Source organism: Ovis aries, unplaced genomic scaffold (genome assembly GCF_016772045.2).
Source record: "Ovis aries strain OAR_USU_Benz2616 breed Rambouillet unplaced genomic scaffold, ARS-UI_Ramb_v3.0 scaffold_111, whole genome shotgun sequence".
NCBI classification, from domain to species: Eukaryota; Metazoa; Chordata; class Mammalia; order Artiodactyla; family Bovidae; genus Ovis; species Ovis aries.
This window is the reverse complement of record NW_024599728.1, coordinates 65,279-86,071: the sequence shown is the minus strand read 5'-3', so window position 1 is coordinate 86,071 and position 20,793 is coordinate 65,279. Positions and strand designations below refer to the sequence as shown.

At 48.1% G+C, this 20,793-nt stretch overlaps 1 long non-coding RNA gene across 5 annotated transcripts; it reads left to right on the top strand.

Annotated features, from left to right (window-relative positions):
* Positions 1 to 5,186: 5,186 nt before the first annotated feature.
* LOC121818463 (uncharacterized) lies at positions 5,187 to 19,557 on the top strand. 5 transcript variants are annotated; one of them, XR_009599054.1, is made up of 7 exons: positions 5,187 to 5,332; positions 6,811 to 6,917; positions 8,602 to 8,735; positions 10,044 to 10,134; positions 10,760 to 10,879; positions 11,226 to 11,282; positions 14,840 to 19,557. It is a non-coding gene; the product is annotated as an uncharacterized LOC121818463 (long non-coding RNA). The 5 variants fall into 5 exon arrangements; XR_009599055.1 differs by lacking the exon at positions 11,226 to 11,282; XR_009599052.1 differs by having other exon boundaries at positions 10,760 to 11,282.
* Positions 19,558 to 20,793: the final 1,236 nt, after the last annotated feature.

The following is a 20,793-nucleotide window of genomic DNA, read 5'->3' as shown; positions in this document are numbered from 1 at the left end:
CGCTCTGCGCCTCCTGCAGGTCTTGGCCAGGGACTGCTTGCCCTGAGCTGGGGCTGTGGGGGGGAGCCCAGGCACGCAGGGGCAGGCCCCAACCAGCTGCACACGTCTCTGCTGGGGAGGAGAGCGCTAGGGAAGCTACGTGTGTGAGGCAGCTGCTGGGCGCCCAGGAGTCAGCCTCCGGGTGTGTGGGGCTGCAGACCCCAGCCAGGGACCCTGGGAGCCTGGTGCACTCCGTGCAGCGCTGAGTCTGGGCGGCCAAGCAACGGCTGGAGGAGCCCTGCACTAGCCCTTCCTTCGCTCACACAGAGCTCTTCCTGCTGGAGCCCTTGGCAGTGTGGCGACAAGCCACCGCCCCTAAGCCCTCCCCAAGGACGCCTGGGGCCTAGGTGCAAAGGCAAGGCAGGAGCGGAGCTGAGGTCAGGAAGGCGCCAGTGGCGTCTCCCAGCCGCGCAGCCTGCTCCTTCCTGGGAAGGAAGCCTAGCTGTGAGGCAAGTCTGGGCAAGGCTCGCCCAGGGCAGAGCAGCCTCGCGCCAGCAACTCTGCCAGATCGGGCCTCTGAGCAGAGCTGGAGCTCTGCCGTCCTGGAGGCACTCGGCTCCAGCCAAGTAGGGCTTGAGCCAAACGAGGCTGGGCTGCCTCTTCTTCCTCGAGGAGGCTCGCCTCCCCGCCAGCCGTTCACTCGGCTTCCAGGTGGAGGCGCTCTGCGCCTCCTGCAGGTCTTGGCTCAGGGGCTGCTTGCCCTGAGCTGGGGCTGTGGGCGGGAGCCCAGGCACGCAGGGGCAGGCCTCAACCAGCTGCACACGTCTCTGCTGGGGAGGAGAGCGCTAGGAAGCTACGTGTGTGAGGCAGCTGCTGGGCGCCCAGGAGTCAGCCTCCGGGTGTGTGGGGCTGCAGACCCCAGCCAGGGACCCTGGGAGCCTGGTGCACTCCGTGCAGCGCTGAGTCTGGGCGGCCAAGCAACGGCTGGAGGAGCCCTGCACTAGCCCTTCCTTCGCTCACACAGAGCTCTTCCTGCTGGAGCCCTTGGCAGTGTGCAAGCCACCGTCCCTAAGCCCTCCCCAAGGACGCCTGGGGCCTAGGTGCAAAGGCAAGGCAGGAGCGGAGCTGAGGTCAGGAAGGCGCCAGTGGCGTCTCCCAGCCGCGCGCAGCCTGCTCCTTCCTGGGAAGGAAGCCTAGCTGTGAGGCAAGTCTGGGCAAGGCTCGCCCAGGGCAGAGCAGCCTCGCGCCAGCAACTCTGCCAGATCGGGCCTCTGAGCAGAGCTGGAGCTCTGCCGTCCTGGAGGCGCACTCGGCTCCAGCCAAGTAGGGCTTGAGCCAAACGAGGCTGGGCTGCCTCTTCCCTCGAGGAGGCTCGCCTCCCGCCAGCTGTTCACTCGGCTTCCAGGTGGGGCGCTCTGCGCCTCCTGCCGGTCTTGGCTCAGGGGCTGCTTGCCCTGAGCTGGGGCTGTGGGGGGGAGCCCAGGCACGCAGGGGCAGGCCCCAACCAGCTGCACACGTCTCTGCTGGGGAGGAGAGCGCTAGGAAGCTACGTGTGTGAGGCAGCTGCTGGGCGCCCAGGAGTCAGCCTCCGGGTGTGTGGGGCTGCAGACCCCAGCCAGGGACCCTGGGAGCCTGGTGCACTCCGTGCAGCGCTGAGTCTGGGCGGCCAAGCAACGGCTGGAGGAGCCCTGCACTAGCCCTTCCTTCCTCACACAGAGCTCTTCCTGCTGGAGCCCTTGGCAGTGTGCAAGCCACCGTCCCTAAGCCCTCCCCAAGGACGCCTGGGGCCTAGGTGCAAAGGCAAGGCAGGAGCGGAGCTGAGGTCAGGAAGGCGCCAGTGGCGTCTCCCAGCCGCGCAGCCTGCTCCTTCCTGGGAAGGAAGCCTAGCTGTGAGGCAAGTCTGGGCAAGGCTCGCCCAGGGCAGAGCAGCCTCGCGCCAGCAACTCTGCCAGATCGGGCCTCTGAGCAGAGCTGGAGCTCTGCCGTCCTGGAGCGCACTCGGCTCCAGCCAAGCTTGAGCCAAGGCTGGGCTGCCTCTTCTTCCCTCTCGCCTCCCGCCAGCCCTCACCGGCTGGGGCGCTCTGCGCCTCCTGCAGGTCTTGGCTCAGGGGCTGCTTGCCCTGAGCTGGGGCTGTGGGCGGAGCCCAGGCACGCAGGGGCAGGCCCCAACCCTGCACAGGCTGCTCAGCAGAACCCCAGCTGCTGGGCGCCCACAGCCCCTGTGTCTGCAGACCCCAGCCAGGGACCCCAGCCCATTTCCCGAAGCCAAAGCTCTCCCCAAGCCCGAGCTCCCAAGCTGTCCCAAGCCCTCCCAAGCCACCTACCTAAGCCCTTCCAGGACCCAAGGTGCAAACAGGCAAGCGCCCTAACCCAGGAACCGCCAGCGTCTCCTAGCCTCGCGCAGAAGCCCTTCAGGAAGCCTAGCCAGAAGTCAGGGCAAGGCTCCCCAGGGCAGAAGCCTCGCGCCAGCAACTCCCAGATCCCCTGAGCCGAGCTGGAGCCCCTCCTCGGCCGGCTCCCCAGCCCGAGCCCCAAGGCTGGGCTGCCTCTTCTTCCCCTCCCCCCGCCGTTCACTCGGCTTCCAGGTGGGGCGCTCTGCGCCTCCTGAAGGTCTTGGCTCAGGGGCTGAGCCCCTGAGCTGGAGCCCGGGCCCCACCCCAACCGCTCACACGGCCCCAACCAGCTGCACACCCCTGAGGCCTACTGGGCTGCAAACCCAGCCAGCTGACCCCAAGCCCTGCACCCAGGCCCCTGAACCTGCTCCAGCCCCAACCCTCCCCAAGCCCAGCTCACTGCGAGCCCTAGCCCAGTGCAAGCCCCACCCTCCCCAAGGACGCCTGGGGCCTGCAAAGGCAAGGCAGGAGCGGAGCTGAGGTCAGGAAGGCGCCAGTGGCCAAACCCTGCCGGAGCCCCCTTCCTGCAAGGGCAAGGCCGCCCAAGCAGAAGCCTCGCGCCCAACGCCAATCCTACCTGAAGAGCAGAGCTCGGCTGCACTCACTCCCCTCCCCAAACCCTGAGCCAAACCCCGAAGCCCTGCCCCAAGCCTCAAGGCTCGCCCCGCCACGCTCTCGCTTCCTGCACCTCTGGCTCGGGGCCCCGCCCCAAGCTCGGAGCCCAGGCACGAGGGGCAGGCCCCAACCAGCCACACCCCTGAGCCAACCGAAACTGTGTGAGGCAGCTGCTGGGCGCCCAAGCCCCCAGCCCACGGGGCTGCAGACCCCAGCCCCACCCTGGGAGCCTGGGCACCCCAAGCGCTGAGTCTGGCGGCCAAGCCAGGCTGGAGGAGCCCTGCACTAGCCCTTTCCCCTCACCTTCCTGCTGGAGCCCTTGGCAGTGTGCAAACCGCGTCCCCAAACCCCAGCCTGGGGCCTAGGTGCAAAGGCGCAGGAGCCCCTGAGGTCAGGAAGGCGCCAGTGGCGTCTCCCAGCCCGCGCAGCCTGCTCCTTCCTGGGAAGGAAGCCTAGCTGTGAGGCAAGTCTGGGCAACCCCAGGGCCCGCCAGCAACTCCCAATCCCTGCTGGAGCTCTGCCCCGGAGCGCAAGCCTCCACCCAAAGGGCTCCCCAAACCAAACCTTCTCCCTCCTCAGGCCGCGCCGAGCTGTTCACCCTTCCAGTCCGAGCGCCCCTCCTGCTCCTCAGGGCCCCTTGCCTAGCTGTGGGCAAAGCCCAAACCGGGCAGGCCCCAACCCTGCACCTACCTCAAAGCTAGGGAAGCTGCGTGTGTGAAGCTGCTGGGCGCCCATAAGTGATCCCCGGGTGTGTGGGGCTGCAACCCCAGCCAGGGACCCTGGGAGCCCCACTCCCAGCGCTGGGCCCCAAGCAACCCTCCCTGCAAACCCTTGCTCACCAGAGCTCTTCCTGCTGGAGCCCCAGTGTGCAAGCCAGTCCCTAAGCCCTCCCCAAACGCCTGGGGCCAAACACAAACACAAGCTGGACCCGAAGCAGTGAGTGGGGTCTCCCGCGCCCGCCTCTCTGAACCCTGAGGCAAGTCTGGGGGGCCAGCAACCCTCGCGCCAACCCTGCCAGATCGGGCCTCTGAGCAGAGCTGGAGCTCTGCTGCCTGGAGCCCTCGGCTGCAGCCCTAGGGCTTGAGCCAAACGAGGCTGGGCTGGGCTTCTGCCTCTAGAGCCGGGCTTCCAGGTGGCGTCAGCCTAGCCGTCGCTCAGGGGGCTTCTGGGTGTGGGCTTGCTCCCAGGCACTCAAGCCTCACCCCGCCACTGCAGGCTAATAAAGAACTATGGACCCTATTAGCGCTCACTTTAGCTGTAACCCTAGAGCTAATGCCAACCCTGCCGCCCGAACCCTGACTCCTGGTGAACCCTCCCAAACCCGAACTCTGAAGAGGGGGTCCCCGTGCTGCCTGAACCTGAACCCCAAGCAAGTGGGGGGTTGCCCAACCCTAACCCTAAGCTTAACAATAAACCTCTAAAATAAAAAATTTTCTGGTCTAAGCCCTGGCTCTTGCAGTCCCCTGCCCTTAAAAGCAAAAAGGTCAGACTGGAGACTTGAACTCCTGAACAGGCCATAGTCTGCCTGCCTAGTGGCCCGCCTAACCCCTATGCTATAGAGGCTTGCTGCTCAGCAGGGCTCCCAACCCTCTTCAAGCCTCGGCCCGCCAGGGCAGGCTTAAAGAACTATGGGCCCTAAGGCTCACTAGCTGTAACCCCAACACTAATGCTAACCCTAACCGCAACCGAACCCTGACCCTGACATGAACCCTAACCCAAACCCGAACTCTTAGAAGAGGGGGATCCCCACTAACCCTCCCTGCGCCCGAGCCTGCAAGTTGGGGGCTGCCAGACCCTAACCCTAAGCTAAACAATAAACCTCTGATAAAAATAAGCGCTTCTGGTCCAAGTCCCGCCTGTTGCTGTCCCCCGCCCCTCGAGCAGCTCTTCCTGGAGCTCCTGCTGTAGTGCCTGCTCACCAGCGCACCTAACCGAGGCTTGCTGGGAGAGCCCAGGACGCCTGCCTCTGCCCGCCAGGGTCTGGCTCTAAGAAAGCATGGCTGTGAGGCAGTCTGGGCTTTCTATAGGCAGAGCAGCCTCCGCCAAATCTGCCAGATCAGCTGAGAAAAGCTTGGATTGTCTCGGTGGGGTGGATTTGCTTGCCTAGTGCTTGAGCCTGGAGGCTGGGTCCCGCTTCTTCCTGGAGGAGGCTGGGGCTGCGCACCAGCGGCCGGGGCGGGGCCAGCCTGGGCGGCTGGTCAGGCGCGGCTCACGTGAGCGGGTCTGGGGCGGGAGCCCAGGCGGCGCAGGGGCCAGGGCTCAGGGCTCGCCAGCAGCTGGGAAGCTCGCTGGGCTCCTGGGTCGATTGGCATCCAGCGAGCAGAGCGCAGGGCTGTGGGCCACAGGTAAGGGAACTCGGACTGGGCGGAGCAGGAACCATGTATTCTGCCCTCTTTGTTTGCAGTCTCGGAGCCGACTAAAATGGCGGTCGCAGAAAAGCCTCGCCTTTGAGGTCAAGGGTTTTACTGCTTTACCCTTTGCATAAAGCTCAGACCGCGCGGTTTTCCCAAGCAGCCTAGTGTATTGCTTCCTACAGGCCTGGAGAGGATAACAGGCAGGAAGGCTAGGGGTCTCCAGACAGAGAAAATAGACCGCAAGTGTCAGACGTTTTTTCTCTCTCTAAGAGGCCGGAGGAGACAAAAGAGTGCTGCATTTTTTTCTCCATCTTGATACAAATTTAAAAGGTTTCTCAGAAATTTCTGTGTTGCCATGACCACTCCTGGCTCCACCTGAATTTAACTTTCCTCAAACCTTGAACTAAGCAATGCATTTTTCTTATGGAAATGTTTGTCTTAAGGTATGCTAATGTACTATGTATTTACCCAAGGCTCTGTCTTCAGGTCAGTTTCCTAAAGGCTCAGAAAAACTTGACAAACCAGTATGTTGTACTCATACCTTGTTCTCTTAATCTATGTGAATGAAACTATATATTTGCTTGGAAATCTGCCTTCTTCAAGATTCATGTCCATCATTTTATGGCCTGGGATGACTCATCTGCTGCCAATGTTAGCTCAATGCATGCTGTGGGTGAGGGGCCTGGTGCCATTCTCTGACACATTGTCTTTCTTTCATTAGCAGACTGCTAGTGGCTCTATAACATCTGGCTAAAGACTAGCAGGGGTACTCTTCCCCTTTACTGTCTACGTCAGCAGCTCTCTCGATCTCTTTTATATTTTAATAAAACTTTTAACAGAAAACCTCTGAGCCATCAAGCTTCGTCACTTGCCCCTGGATTGAATTCTGAGTCCAAGAATGCTGGCATCTTTGTGGTTTAGCAACCACCTTTCAGCCTTTTGAAATTCATATTGAATCTTCATTTCAGATTGAAGATGCATTCCATGGTATTGCCAACTGAAGCCTTTTCATCGCTATGGCATATCTGTCCATGTCTTTAGGGTATTTTTCAGCAATCATGTATCATTTCCAGTGTGCCAGTCTTGTTATCCTCATTCTGTCCATAGCAAAGTCTTTTAGTAATGTTGACATGACTGAAAGGGAATCGTTTGTTTAAATTCCTTTTCAGATTGTTATTTGCTGGTGTATACAGATAACACTGTGTCATCATTCATTTGTATCAGTTTGGACAGCTTGATAGTTGTCTTTAGTTTCTTTAATTTCTCATAATTTAAGATGACCCTGTCTCATATATTTACAGTCTCACCCTAGTCTCAGTCATTTCTTCAAAGAACTGTCCTTTTTTAAACATTACATTATTTTTGACTGTGCTGGGTCTTTATTGCTCGTTTGTCTAGTTGTAGTGAGCAGAGGCTACCTCTAGTTGCTGTGCCATGGCTTCTCATTGCAGTGCTTTCTCTGTTTGCAGAACTTGGGCTCTGGAGCATGCAAACTTCAAGAGCTGTTCAAGGGCTTCGCTGCCCCTGGGCGTGTGGAATCTCCTACACAGGAATTGAACCCGTGTTCCCTGCATCGGTAGGCAGATTCTTTACCACCGGGCCATTGGAGATGTTTCCTGTTCCCTTTTATTAGAGAATGATATTTAAAACATACATGTAGGAGCTCAATATGCTCAGCTGACAATACATGGATATATATATATACATGTATTCCAGCTCACCTTTGAACATATTCAGTTAAAGGTAATTTGTGATGTCTCCAACCTGATCCACCACGACATGGACATTGTAACGTTTCCTTTTGTTTATCTGTAACTTTGCATTCCAATGGTAAGATACCTGGCTTCCACCGCTTGTCATACACAGAATTCAGTGCTTGTCCCACGTGGTTACTGAAAAAACTGTCAGATTGTCTTTCAAAGGGGGCTCTGCATGCATTGCACCAGTATCTTGAGTATGTTTTTGTATGATAGTTTACTATCAGTATACCCTCAGTGGCCAGGTGTCTATTTCAGTCGCTACCAATTATGAATGGGCTTGTTTGCTCTAGTGTTCTTGGACAATTCGGAATACAGTTTCTTTGTCAGATATGCATTGTTTTAGGAAAACAGTTTTATTGATTGTTGGCTGTGTTGCCTCTTTGTGTGTGGGCTTTTCTCTAGTTTTGGTGAGCATGGGCCATAACTAGTGGTTTGCAGGCTTCTCACTGCAGTGTCTCCTCTTGTTGAGCGGCACAGGCTCACGGGCTTCAGTGGCTGCAGCATGTGAACTCGGCATCGTGGCTTCCAGGATCTAGAGCACAGGCTCGGCTGTTGTGGCACACGGGCTCCATAGGATGTGGGATCTTCCCATCCTAGGGATCGCACATGCATCTCCAGCACCGGGGGGTGGATTCTTTACTATGGAACCACCAGGGCATATTTTAGACTAGTTTTCCACACATGTATCTAGTGAAAGAGGCCAGGATCAAGAGGCATGGCAGCTGGGAATCCTCAGCCCCAGCTCTGGTGTGCTATCCAAAGCTCTGGGGCCTTTGGTGAGCAGCTCAGCTTCCCTGGGACTGTTTCCTCCCATCAGAAATGCCCTGCTTTTGGACTGTAGCCCACCAAGCTCCTCTGTCCCTGGGATTTCTGAGACCAGAGTACTGCAGGTGGTGCCATTTCCTTCTCTGCTGCTGCTGCTGCTGCTGCTGCTGCTGCTGCTGCTGCTGCTGCGTCGCTTCAGTCGTGCCTGACTCTGCGCGACCCCATAGACAGCAGCCTACCAGGCTCCTCTGTCCCTGGGATTCTCCAGGCAAGAACACTGGAGTGTTGCCATGTCCTTCTCCAGTGCATGAAAGTGAAAAGTGAAAGTGAAGCCACTCAGTGAAGTCGTGTCCGTCTCTTAGTGACCCCGGGGTTGCAGCCTACCAGGCTCCTCTGTCCGTGGGATTCTCCAGGCAATGGTACTGGAGTGGGCTGCCATTGCCTTCTCTGATTTCCTTCTCTGCAAGATAGCGTTTTGAAGATATTTTCTCCTGGATATTGCTTTTGATGAAGGAAGGGGGATCCCTTTCAGGGCTTGAGAGTGAGTTCTTGTCTGACACTGGGCAATGAGTTGTCTGAGGAGAGGAGTGCTGTCCAAGCGAGAGGCTTTATTGGGAAGGGCTGCCAGGGTGGAGGGCAGGAGGGTGAGGGAAACGGAGAGAACCACTCTGTCACGTGGCTCACAGTCTCAGGTTTTATGGTCATCGGGCTCACTTCTGGTTTGTCTCTTGCCAGGCATTCTGAATTGGGATCCTTCTTGGGGGCACACGCATCACTCAGCTGAGATGGATTCCAGCGAAGTGGATCCTGGGAGGTTGGTAGGACCTCTGAACTGGAGCCTCCCATCTCCTGACCTCTCCAGAATTCTGGTTGGTGGTAGCTTGTTCGTTCCTTGTTCCTTCCCAGGACCTCCTGTTGTAAGATGATTCCTGCAAGTGTTTTCTTTTCTCTGTTGCCTGGCCAGGGTGGGTGGTCCGTGGTTCATTTAACAGTTTGTTTTGGTTCTCTCGAGTAAGGTCCTCCACAGGGTAAATGTATGAAATGATAAAAGGCAATGTTTTAAATAATTTATATTCATAATTTGGTAAGTTGGCTTGTTTTGTGTATGTTAGACCTGATCACCAGACCAACGGTCATGTAGAACTTTTGCAGTTTTCTAAAATTCTATAGTCTTTTAAATGGAGTTACCTTGTTGCAAAGTTTGTGTTTATGTTCATATTTTTTTAAAGTTATTTCTTTTAGTTGATTGATCATTGCTTTACAATATTGGTTTGGTTTGTCATACATCCACATGAATTAACCATAGGTGTACCTATGTCCTCTTGCTCTTGAATCTCCCTCCCACCTCGCATGCATTCCCACCTCTCTAGGTTACTACTGAGCCCCAGTTTGAGTTCCTGAATCATACAGCAAATTCCCATTGGTTGTCTATTTACAAATGTAGGTGTACCTGCATCCATGCTGCTCTCTCCATTCATCTCACCCTCTCCTCTTGTTCCCCACCCTCGTCTGTAAGTCTGTTCTCTATGTCTGCACCTCCATTGCTGCTCTGTGAACAGACTCGTCAGTACCATCCTTCTAGATTCCATGTTTTTCTCTTGACTGACTTCCTCCCCTTTATTAGAACAAACTCAAATGTGTTCCTTTTATGGCTGCATTCCATGCAGGCTCTGATTGTTCCTTAGCCATGTTTTATGGAGGGTCATGGAGCTATTCTGCCCATTTCTGTTTGGGCTTCCAGTCTGAGTGCTCGCAGCAGAGCTGCTTCTGGGTGAGCCCTCTGAGGTCTGTGAGCACCGGGCTGCCCGCTCTTCTCTTGTGGCCCGCAGGGGGCGCCAAAGCCCTCTGACCCGCGGCGCAGGACGCTTGCCTTTAGACTCTGCTCCGTGAGCAGCTGGCGGGAGCTTTGTCTCCTCAGGACCATCAGGGCTCAGGCTTCTGGATAACAGGGCTGCATCCAGGCTGAGAGGAGCAGGGTTGCCTCAGTGCCCACCAGCAGGAGGCGCTGCAAGAGTGAAAAATGAGGATGGAGGAGACGTTTCCTGTGTCCAGCTGAGGGCTGACTGGAGGTCCATCTCAGAGGACTCAGGGGAAAGAGCTCCGTGCAAAGCGGTGGGTTTTCAGTTAGATTTGTGTTAGATGATGTAGAGGATGAACACTGATGTTCTTCCGTGTAGGTGGCCATTTTCCTGTCACTGTTTCTTGAGAAGACTGTCCTTTCCTCTTCGCTCGTTCCTGGTTTGATTTTCAGGAACTGACCATGTACAGGTGGGTTCGTTTCTGGGCTCTCTATTCTCTCCTGGAGTCCATGTGTCTGTGTTCCTGCCAGTTCCTCACTGTGGTGGTCACTACAGCTCCGTGATGTAGTTTGAAGAGGGATAGGAAGATGCCTCCAGCTGTGTTCCTCTTCTCAGAGTCTTTTTGGCCGTTTAAGGTCCTGTTCAACAGTAGCAGCCTAATATTAGGAATATTTCTATTTCTGTGAAAATGCCATTGAATATTATTTTGTGATTGCAGTCCGTGTATTTGTTGATGACTTTGGTTGGAATGGACCTTTTAATTCCTCATTGTTCCAGTGCATGAGCGTGGAATAATTTTCTGTGTGTTTGTATTTTCTTTGGTTTCTTTATCAGTGCCTTCTAGTTTTCTGACTACTGGTTTTTTATGTTCTTGATTAAGTTTGTTGCTAGATGTTTTATTTAAGTGGGATTTTCTTAATATTTTTTCTGATTGTTATTAGTGTATAGAAATGCAAGTGATTTTTGGACTGTAAAGGGTAGTATTTTATGATTGTAAATTAATCCAAAATGATTCAGCTTTACTGAATGTAGTCTAACAACTTTTTGTGAAGTGATGTGGAACATTTTATCTGTAAGATCTGTTTCTCCTGCAGTAGGTCATCCAGAGGACCCAAGACATGGTGGTTACTAATAGACTTCCCACACTACTTCTTCATTCCACGTGGACTCCTTCACGGGCAGTGAGCATCGCAGCTTCCTTGAACTTCATCTGGGTAAGTCTTGGCCTGTATCAGAAAGTTTCCTGCCTGTCTGCGCTAAATTTCTTTTGTGGTATTGACATGGTTGTTTTGAAACCTAGTATACTTTCCAGTCATTTAAATGTACAGAAAATGCCTAGCAATGGGAACAAGTGCTAGCATTTGCCACATCATCTAAAATACTCTATGTGTTTTATCCAAAATGGGTACCTTCTGCAGAACCAGCACATAATCTCCAAAATCAGGAAATCATATGGTACCTACATTATAATGTAATCCACTGCCCCACTTCCACTTTTAGCAATTGTTCAAGTGTATGAATATATCTTTGTTTCCATCTTCATCCTTTTTCTTTATTTAGAGTGTTACTGAGATTTTCAGTTATTTGGACAAACTTGATGGATTGAAAGCAGACATGGTGAATAAGGGTTCTGGGTGGCCTTTTCTATGTGGATTTCTTTTCACTGAAGATGGTTTTAATATTTATTCATGTGGTAACATGTATGAATCCTGCATTCTTCCCCCCCCCATAGTAATTAAAAATAAATAATATGCCATTTACCGTTTAGATATTTGTAAGCATACAGTGTTGTAGCAGACAACCTTTTCTTGTTTTGCAAACCAGTTTAATAATGTGCACCTTGTGCGTGCTTTGGAGAAACTCAGGAAACTGAGTCAGTGACTGAAATGGCCCAAGATATCACCTTAGATTCCATCTTCATCTGAAAACAAAACAGGCACTTTCTGGTGGTCCAGTGGCTGAGACTGGACACTCCCAAAGAAGGAGGCCCAGGTTCATTCCCTGATCCAAGAGCTAGATCTCCCATGCCACAAAGGAGAATTTGCATGTTGTAGCTAAATATCTGGCTTACCTCAATGAAGGTTGACCTGGCGCAGCCAAATTAAAAAGAAACAAATATTTTACAAATACAACCAAAGGAAAGGAAGGGTATGGTTGTTGTGCAGATTTACGGCTTAGCTTTCCTATCGATAGAAAAGAAAAAGAGTTTCAAAAGACTGTGTCTCATCCTTCTATCTGGCATATAGAGAGGATTCCTTTGAAATGAGATTTCTCTGGTAAATGTGACTCACAGAAGAGCTGTCTTGAACTTGGGTTTCAGAGATGATCATGTGTCCTCTAAAAAAAAAGTTAATTGGGTCCCACTAATTCTCATGCTGAGGTGGTATATTTTGTGGTAGCATTTGCTCCCTTCACTTTGGATGTATCCCCATTTGTTTACACTGTCATCTACTGAAGACATCCTGATATTTGAAAGTTTTTAGTTATTACAAGTAGAGCTGTTGTATATAATCATGTGATACTTTTGTCTGGACGTTTTCAAAGCTGTTTAGTAAGTGCTAGCCATATAGTATTCAGGTCACAGGTGAGCTTTGTTTAGCTGTGGAAAAATCCAGCTATGTTTCTCTGTGGCATGTGGGATCTTCTGGGGTAAGGGATCAAACTAGAGTGTCTTGCATTGTCAGGCAGATTCTTTACCACTGAGCCACCGGAGAAGTTGTGCCCTACCCCCGTTTTTTTTTTTTTTTTTTGAGTTTACTGGATCTAATAGGTGTGCAGTGCTACCTCACTGTTATTTTAGTTTGTAATTTCCTAATGATATGTGATTTTGAGTCTTTTTGATAGGCTTATTTACTATCTTTATATTTTTGTAGGCCAGGTGTTTAGGTGTATACATTTTTATGAGATTGTTCTAGATTTTTGGTATATTTGGAGTACAACTTTATCAGATATGTATTTTATAAATATATTTTCCTGTGGCTTGTGTTTAAGTTTTGTGAATAAGGTTTTTCACAGTTTAAATGTCTAATTCTTTAAAGTTAATGTTATATATGTTTTATATCCTTTTTGGATAGACTTTAGTGTGTTGTTGTTGTTGTTAAATTTTATAAGCAGAAGTGAGGTACCGTAGATACAGTTTTAAGCTAAGCTGAGGTACCATAGATACAGTTTTGCCTTTTGTCTGTTAAGAAGTTTGAGTGAGTTTGGTGTACACTGTATATAACATTATGTCTACATTCATTTGACTGGATATAGCTTCCAATTATTTGTCTAATTGGTTTTGGAGATATCACGGGAAGTCAGTTTTTCCAAGGGAAACTGAGGTCCATGAAACATGAACTCTTTTCGATCGGTCGGAATCACTCTCTGCTATTTCTGACAGATTTGACTTGTTTGGATATCTCATATGAGTGGAATCACAGAACGTTTGTCTTTTCTTGGTCTGGTTTATTTCACATGATCTAATGACCATGAGGTTTGTCCACATTGTCGCATTGTCAGAATTACTGACTTTGAAGGGCCGAATCAGATTCCATTGTGTGTATACCACAGTTTGTTTATGGAATTGGCTGCCATGGACACTTAGATCACTTCTGTTTGTTTGCCAGTGTGAATCATGCTGTTGTGAGTATGACGGAAGAAGTATCCATTTTTTCAGCCCCTTTCCCAATCCTTTGGGTACATAGCTTGAATTGGAATCGAACTATGTATTTATTCCATGTGTTTGTTTTGGAGTCATTTCTGTAATGTCTTGCAGAGTGGCAGCACCATTTAATGTACTTTTCGTATGGTGGAATACCGTTCAAGCTTCTGAATATACCTTGTGTTGCATATTCAGTCTCCCACCAACGGACACTTGAATGAGTTCTACCTTTGAGCTATTGTGAATGTCACTATGAATATTTGTGTACCAGTTTTTGTTTGAATTATTAACAAGTACATTACTATATATAAAAGAAGCCACAAGGACCTACTGTACAGTTTAGGAAACTATTAAATATCTTATGATAATGTATAATGGAAGAGAATCTCAAAAGGAATATATGAAAAGCACATAGTAACCATGATATTTATTGTGCCAACACTATGAGTTATCATAGCACTACTCAACGTGTATTTATACATGTCAGTAAAATATTCACATCTGTAAGGATATTATAAAAATTTATATAAAAATCAAGAATTCAAATAGAGATTAAATAAACTTCCTGTCATTGCTCATCATCATTTATACATTCATACTACCTGTAACACTCATTGTATAAGTGCTGGACTAGCAATTGATGTTCTCGTAAACCAAGAGATTGTGAAGGTGTAAGGAAATATAGCTTATTGAATTCCTTAATGAAGGATTATAGAACTCTATGTCCATGAAGTGAATGAAATTCCATTTTATTGAACCACATTCTTACTAGAGTGATGAGCTTCCACCCCACCCAACGTTAGTTCACAATGAAATCCTGCAGTCCTCTGGCCTCAATGTCTGCTTCCTGCTACCAAGAAAGAAAAGATGAGGAAGTCCTGACAAAACCGATGCTATTTTTCTTTTTCTGATTTGTATTTTATCGCAGGGCTTGGCAAAAAGAGGGCCCAACCTGTTTTTAGAGTTCCATCCCAAGGGTTCCTCTGGCATGTTCCCTATGTTGACAAAGTGCTGATTATTTTCAACAAAGGACAATGATCTGCACTTCACTATCTGTTGCTTGAGCTGGAATAGCGGGCATCCCTTGAAGTGCATTCCTTCATGCTGAAGTAGGCATCCCTGAAGCAATAGTATAAGAGGAACACATTTATCATGTAGACATCGCAGCCCATGCATTTGTAATCATTTTTCAGTTATACCCATCATCATCGGAGGAACTGACTTGTCCCAGTAACAACGAGAGTACCCAGTATAACAGTTCCTTGACTTATGAGTACTTCCTATGAGTACCCTTATGAGTACTTCTTCCAATGTTGTTTCTCCTACTTTGGTCATGAACAGTAGAAGCTGATGGCAGTGGTCCTTGAAATGTATGTCGATTCCTAGGTGGCACAGTTGATAAAAAATCTGCCTACCAGTGCAGGAGGGGGAAGTGATGTGGGTTTGATCCCTGGTTCAGGAAGATAACAATTCATACACATGTTTTATGTGAACCAGTTTGGTACTCATGAGTTTTTTCTTCTGGATACAGAAAAACAAATGCTGTTCAAGGACACTGAAAGAACCCTGGTGTTGAAAATCAGATCTGTATTGTGAGCAATGCTTAGATATCCATGAGTCGAAGCATAGTATTATGCCTATCATCCTTGTATTTCTCTCAGTGAAATATGTTGAGGAAAACTCTTCATTCGTGGTCTAGATTCACGAAGAAGCTAAATAGCATTCATCCTTTACGTTGACAACTGTGAATTTAAATCTCCTGTGAATCCTATGTGACAACCACACATACCAACATGAGTTATCAGTATTATATCAATATTTTTAGTCCTATTGTATGTCAACTAAAAAATCAGTATATAATTGTACATGAAGTCAAGACATAAAATCAGTGCAAATACAAAATGTTCCATCCTTTGAGAAAGGGAGAAAAACATCTCTGTGCTTAGCCTATTGCATTTTTATGTATTAGACCCTTAAGTAGTTTATTCACCACACCCTGTGAATGATTCACAAATCTTCAGAGAAGAAAGGATCATTTCTCTTGAACAATGAGTAGTTCAACTATTCTCAAAGCAAAGCCATAAGTGAGTCTTATTTTGGTGAGACCATGAAAACTCAGTGTTTTCATTATGCTTGTGCTTATGATGGGAGGAGGTCTGAGAAAGCACTTCTGAAGGTTTATTCATACCAGTCGTTCTCATATGTATCGAGTCTTTAAAGGTCGAATCACCAAGGTGTTGCTTCTACACTTGTACTAGGCTGAGCAGCAACATTCCCTTTCTCCGTAAGTGCAGTAGACGTGTTCCCAACCTGTCTGTCTTCTGTCCTCTGGAGTATGCATTGCTTGAGCTCATCACAGCCTAGTAGATGGAAATCATCAGGATATTCTGGAAACCCTTTTTATTTCAGTCTGTTCAGGAGGTTACCACTGCTGCAAACCTCTGGATTTTACCAAGCGCTTTTAACAACCTCAGATGAAGGATATAAGTCAACACTGGTGACAGCCACGGGCTTCCATGGCCTATCCATGATTGTTGGCTTTGCTTTCATAATCATCCTGTTTCTTATACCAGCTAAACTGTCAGTGTATTTTTTAATTACCATTTTATCTTTGATGGTTTTTAGAGCTATTATGGATTTTCCTATATATCTTCACTTATCGGTGAGGGTCTTATGTTAGTAGTAGTTATGACAACTGACTTTCTGTCTGTTAGCTGTGGCAGAATAAAAAAGAATGACCCACTGTATATTATTAATATTATGTATCAATATATTGTTAGTTTTATTGTTTGCAGTCATCCAATTCCAAGTTTCTGAAATAAACTTTCAGAAAAATCACATCCTTTGAATGCCCATTTGACTGAATAGGAGCACGGAAATGTTCTTCCATAAAATTGTTTACAGTTTCCATTCCGTTTCTCCTGTTTGATGTAGATATTGGCCTTTGGTTCTATCAGTAGCTTTGCAAGTAAAAAAAAATTAATTAGAGCTCGTATGGTAATTTTACTGTTAGCAATAAGTTTAGCATAAAATGAACACAGAAGAGGTTACAGTAGACCAAATATGAAAGTCAGTTTAAAAGAAAACATCGTGTTGAATGTTTACAGTAGGAATATAGTTATGAAGTTCCTTTATTATTATTCTATCCTTTCCTTTTTGTTTTGCAGGGGTGTTAATGTACAGATTCCAGTACTATGGCTAGAGCGAATAATAGTATCATTATTCTTGAGAGCAACTCTACTAAGTCTTCACGCTCATGTCACTCAAGGTTTTTAATACCTATTATGTTAGTCGTGTTTGTAGTTTGTGAAGTCACATAAGTTGCATTCATTCAAGCAATAGTATCAAACAGCTATGGCATCAATTATAGATGTGAATCGATATCGAATGTGAATCCATTTCACTGTGACAAGTTATTATTGTAGATATTCTATTCATGCCAGTAACAAAGCTGTGCAGAAATAATACAATGTTTATTAAGAAAATAAGATTTACTAATTTGTTTTATTATTCTATTTCTTTTAAACAGATTTAATGACAACAGGCTCAACTTTTCATTCACTTGTATGACTATGAGCAGTTTGACCAAGTTGAAGAAGATGACTCGTTTGTAGTCTTCCTCATCAGCTCATTCCATCTACTGGCTTTAAAATCATTTAGTACAGAGCTCACCGTCTAGGTGTTCATCCAGTGTTTTGTTTGCTTATCATGCAGGATCATTTTAAAAGGAAAAGTATGTGTGTATGAGTTAGAGCTCTGATCCCAGGAGTCCATGTAGAAGCTTCCCTGAGAAATGGATCGTTTTTGCACCAATGCTACTGAAATGTGTGAATGTGGTATACCACGCGTCCCAATAAGTGTAAACAGCGTCATAGGCTACTTATTTGAAATGACCAGTACTCATGACATTCCATTCAACTGAGGACTAAATATAGCCAACGTAGGCTGTGTTTGCCAAATAGACTTTGAAGTATTCTTCACACAGTCCTTCATCGATGCCAGTTTTCAGATCGAAGAAACCCTTGCTCCATGAAGTTTGTGAACACATATACTCATGTTTTGTTTGAGATTTTAAAGTCATTCTTCAGTTTTGTTGGAGGAATGGTTCTGTATATGCCCCGTGGATCCCCAAATCCACTGATGTTCATGTGTCTTGGGGCTTCCCAGGTGGTTCTAGTGGTAAAGAACATGCAGAACATACCCATGCAGGAGACATGGGAGGTATGGATTCCATCCCTGGGGCAGGAAGATCTCCTGAGGGAGAGCATGGCAACCCCTCCAGTATCTTTGCCTAGAGAATCTCATGGAGAGAGGAGCCTGGTGGGGCCTAGTCCATATGATCCCAAGGAGTTGGACACAATGTAAGTGACTTCGCACAGCACATGATTCGTTGTCATAGCTAATATAATGGAGATGACATAAAAAGAAGCACCAGGCGAAAGTCAATATCCATCACTTTTAAACTTTGGAATGTATTGTGATATTTTACATCCATATTTGTATGACTTGATAGTTGGAGAATCGATGCATGTGAAGGCCTGGTTGTGTTATATGTATGTTGAGGGAAGATATATTTTTATGTGGTTTGACATATAGGTCCCATTTCATTCGTAGACATATGCATACTCATCACTTATCATTTTTTTTTGAAAAGACCATTGTTTGGAAAGGTTGTTGTCTAACCATGAAAGATGCTTGAATTCTTGGGCTCCTTAGAGGAAGAATTCAACCCGGGGCCAGTGATGAGGCTTGATCAGTCAGAGCTTTTGTGTCCCAACGTTTTATTAAAGTATAAAAGAGAGAAAGCTTCTGACATAGACATCAGAAGGGGGCAGAAAGAGTGCCCCCTACTCATCTTTGGCTGGATGTTATCTAGCTACTAGCAGTCTACTCATTAGAGAAAGGAATGGCAGCAGACCCCTCACCCACAAGATATATGGAGATGACCGTGGCACCAGGTGAGTCATCCTGGGCCATAAAACGATTGATATGAGCAAATGCATAGCTTCATTCACATAGATCAGGAGAGCCATGTATGAGTAAAGCATATTGGTTTGTCAAGTCAGTTCTGAGCCTTTAGGCAGAACCTACTTGAAGATAGAGTCTAGGTAAATACATAGTACATTCACATAGCTTAAGGCAAACCTTTCCATGAGAAAAATGCCTTGGTCAGCTCAAAGTATGAGAAAAGTGAAGTTCAGGCGGAACCAGGTGTCATTATAGCAACACAGATTTGTAAGAGAAAAATCTCTTTTTAAATTTGTATCAAGAAGGGGAAAAAGATAACAGCTTGTTTCCTCCTGCCTCGGAAGTGACAGATAACAACTGTCTGACACTTGCACCCCATTTCCTCCCTGTGGAGACCCCTGGCCTTCCTGGCTGTTACCCTCTCAGTTTCATTCATTGAGCGTTTTCTGCCTTGTGAAACATTGGGCATAGAAGTATGTGTTTATTTAGGGTATTTCATCCAATTTCATTTAAATGCATATGTGAATTAGAAAGTTTGACATGCTGTTGCTTTGTATACCGATTGGGAAATGTGAGCCTCCAAGCTTAATTTAGTTTTTCATGTTCATTTTTCTTTTAGGGGTACAAAGAAAAATAATATGACTGTTAAGATCAGCTTTCGTATTTTTTGCCAAATATGAATTGGGATCACATCGATCAGAGATGAGTCTGTGCATGAAAGCCCTAATAACTAATGCTAATTGACTTCACTACCATGGGATGTTTTCATATCTATTGAGGATTTACTTCATGTATTTCGATTTTAACTTTCTGTCTTACAGCCTTGTTTGTAGATCAAAGCTATTTGAAATTGTCATCTGGTTTCAAATGGCTTGTGAGGTTATTCATGAGTGGCTTATAAAACCGAATGGATTGTACGTAGCCATACTTTGTTGTCATTCTATGAATTTGAAGAATGTCTGAAGAATGTCTGCAGTTATGCCTTAAAGATTCATACAATTGATGTCCAATATTTATCTCAATAGACTTGCTTTCAATTTGTAGTTTCCTATGCGTATGTCTTTCTTTATGGATTTGGGTAGAACTTGTATTGGAACACTGAAAATCTGTGATATCAACCGTGCTGACCTTTCTGGTGGTCATCATTAAGATTTTCTGCGCTCTATGGATCCTAGTGGAAACAGGTGCTGTTCATCCTACTTTTGTGAAGATTGAACTCATCGTAGAAAGTGGAATTTGTTGAAATATTTATGGTATAAATAAATCTTGTCTCTATAATTACCCAGAGTCCTGGTGCGTATTTGATTGCTAAGTTATAAAATGTATGAGATAGATGTGATCCATCAATGGCGACTGGATAAGTGGTGGAGAGGTATTTTGGTGATGCAAGAGATTTAAATGATGTGATCATAGTATTTATATCCCTTTTATGTGGATAATGGGTCTTGGATCCATGTTTGAAACCTTACAACCTCGTCTTTTGTTATGCATGGGAAGTGTCAAAAATGAAGAAGATGCGGGTAGGTACTTCAAGGGTAAGTATAGGGCTGAGGGCGTGACTATGATGTGGGTTAGGGTTAGGATGTGGATGGGGGTCGGGTTAGGGTAGGGTAAAGGTTAGAGTTCGTGGAACAGCCCTCCAAACTTGTTAGGGTGAGGGGTGAGGTGTGAGGGTTCAGGATGAGGGTGAGGGTAAGGACGGGGTGAGGGTTAGGATTCAGGATGAGGGTGAGGATTCAGGGAGAGGGTGAGGGTGAGGGTTCAGGGAGAGGGTGAGGGTGAGGGTTCAGGGTGAGGGCGTGGTGAGGGTAAGGGTTCGGGGTGAGGGTTCAGAGTGAAGGTGTGGGCCTCACATCTGATACAGGATTGTACTCCAAATATACCCATCCCTTCCCTTGAACAGACCTCTCACTATGGGAGCCCTTGGCAGTGTGGAACCCACCGGCCCCTAAGGCCTCCCAAAGGACGCCTGGGGCCTAGGTGCAAAGGCAATACAGGAGTGGAGCTGAGGCCAGGAAGGCGCCAGTGGCGTCTCCCAACTTCGCAAAGGCTGCTCCTTCCTGGGTAGGAAGCCTAGCAGCGAGGCAAGTCTGGGCAAGGTTCGCCCAGGGCAGAGCAGCCTCGCACCAGCAACTCTGCCAGATCGGGCCTCTGAGCAGAGCTGGAGCTCTGCCATCCTGGAGGCGCACTCGACTCCGCCCAAGCAGGGTTTGCAGCCTAAGGCGGCTGGGCTGCTTCGTCTTCCCCCTAGGAAGCTCGATTCCCGCATGCTGTTCACTCGGCTTCCAGGCGCCGGCTCCCTGCCCCTCCTTCCGGTGTAGGATCAGGGGCTGCTTCCCCTGAGCTGGGGCTGTGGGCGGGAGCCCAGACACACAGGTGCAGGACCCAACCACCTGCACACGTCTCTGCTGGAGAGGAGAGCGCTAGGGAACCTACGTGTGTGAGGCAGCTACTGGGCGCCCACGGAGTCAGACTCGAGGTGTGCGGGGCTCCAGAGCCCCGCCAGGGGCCCAAGGA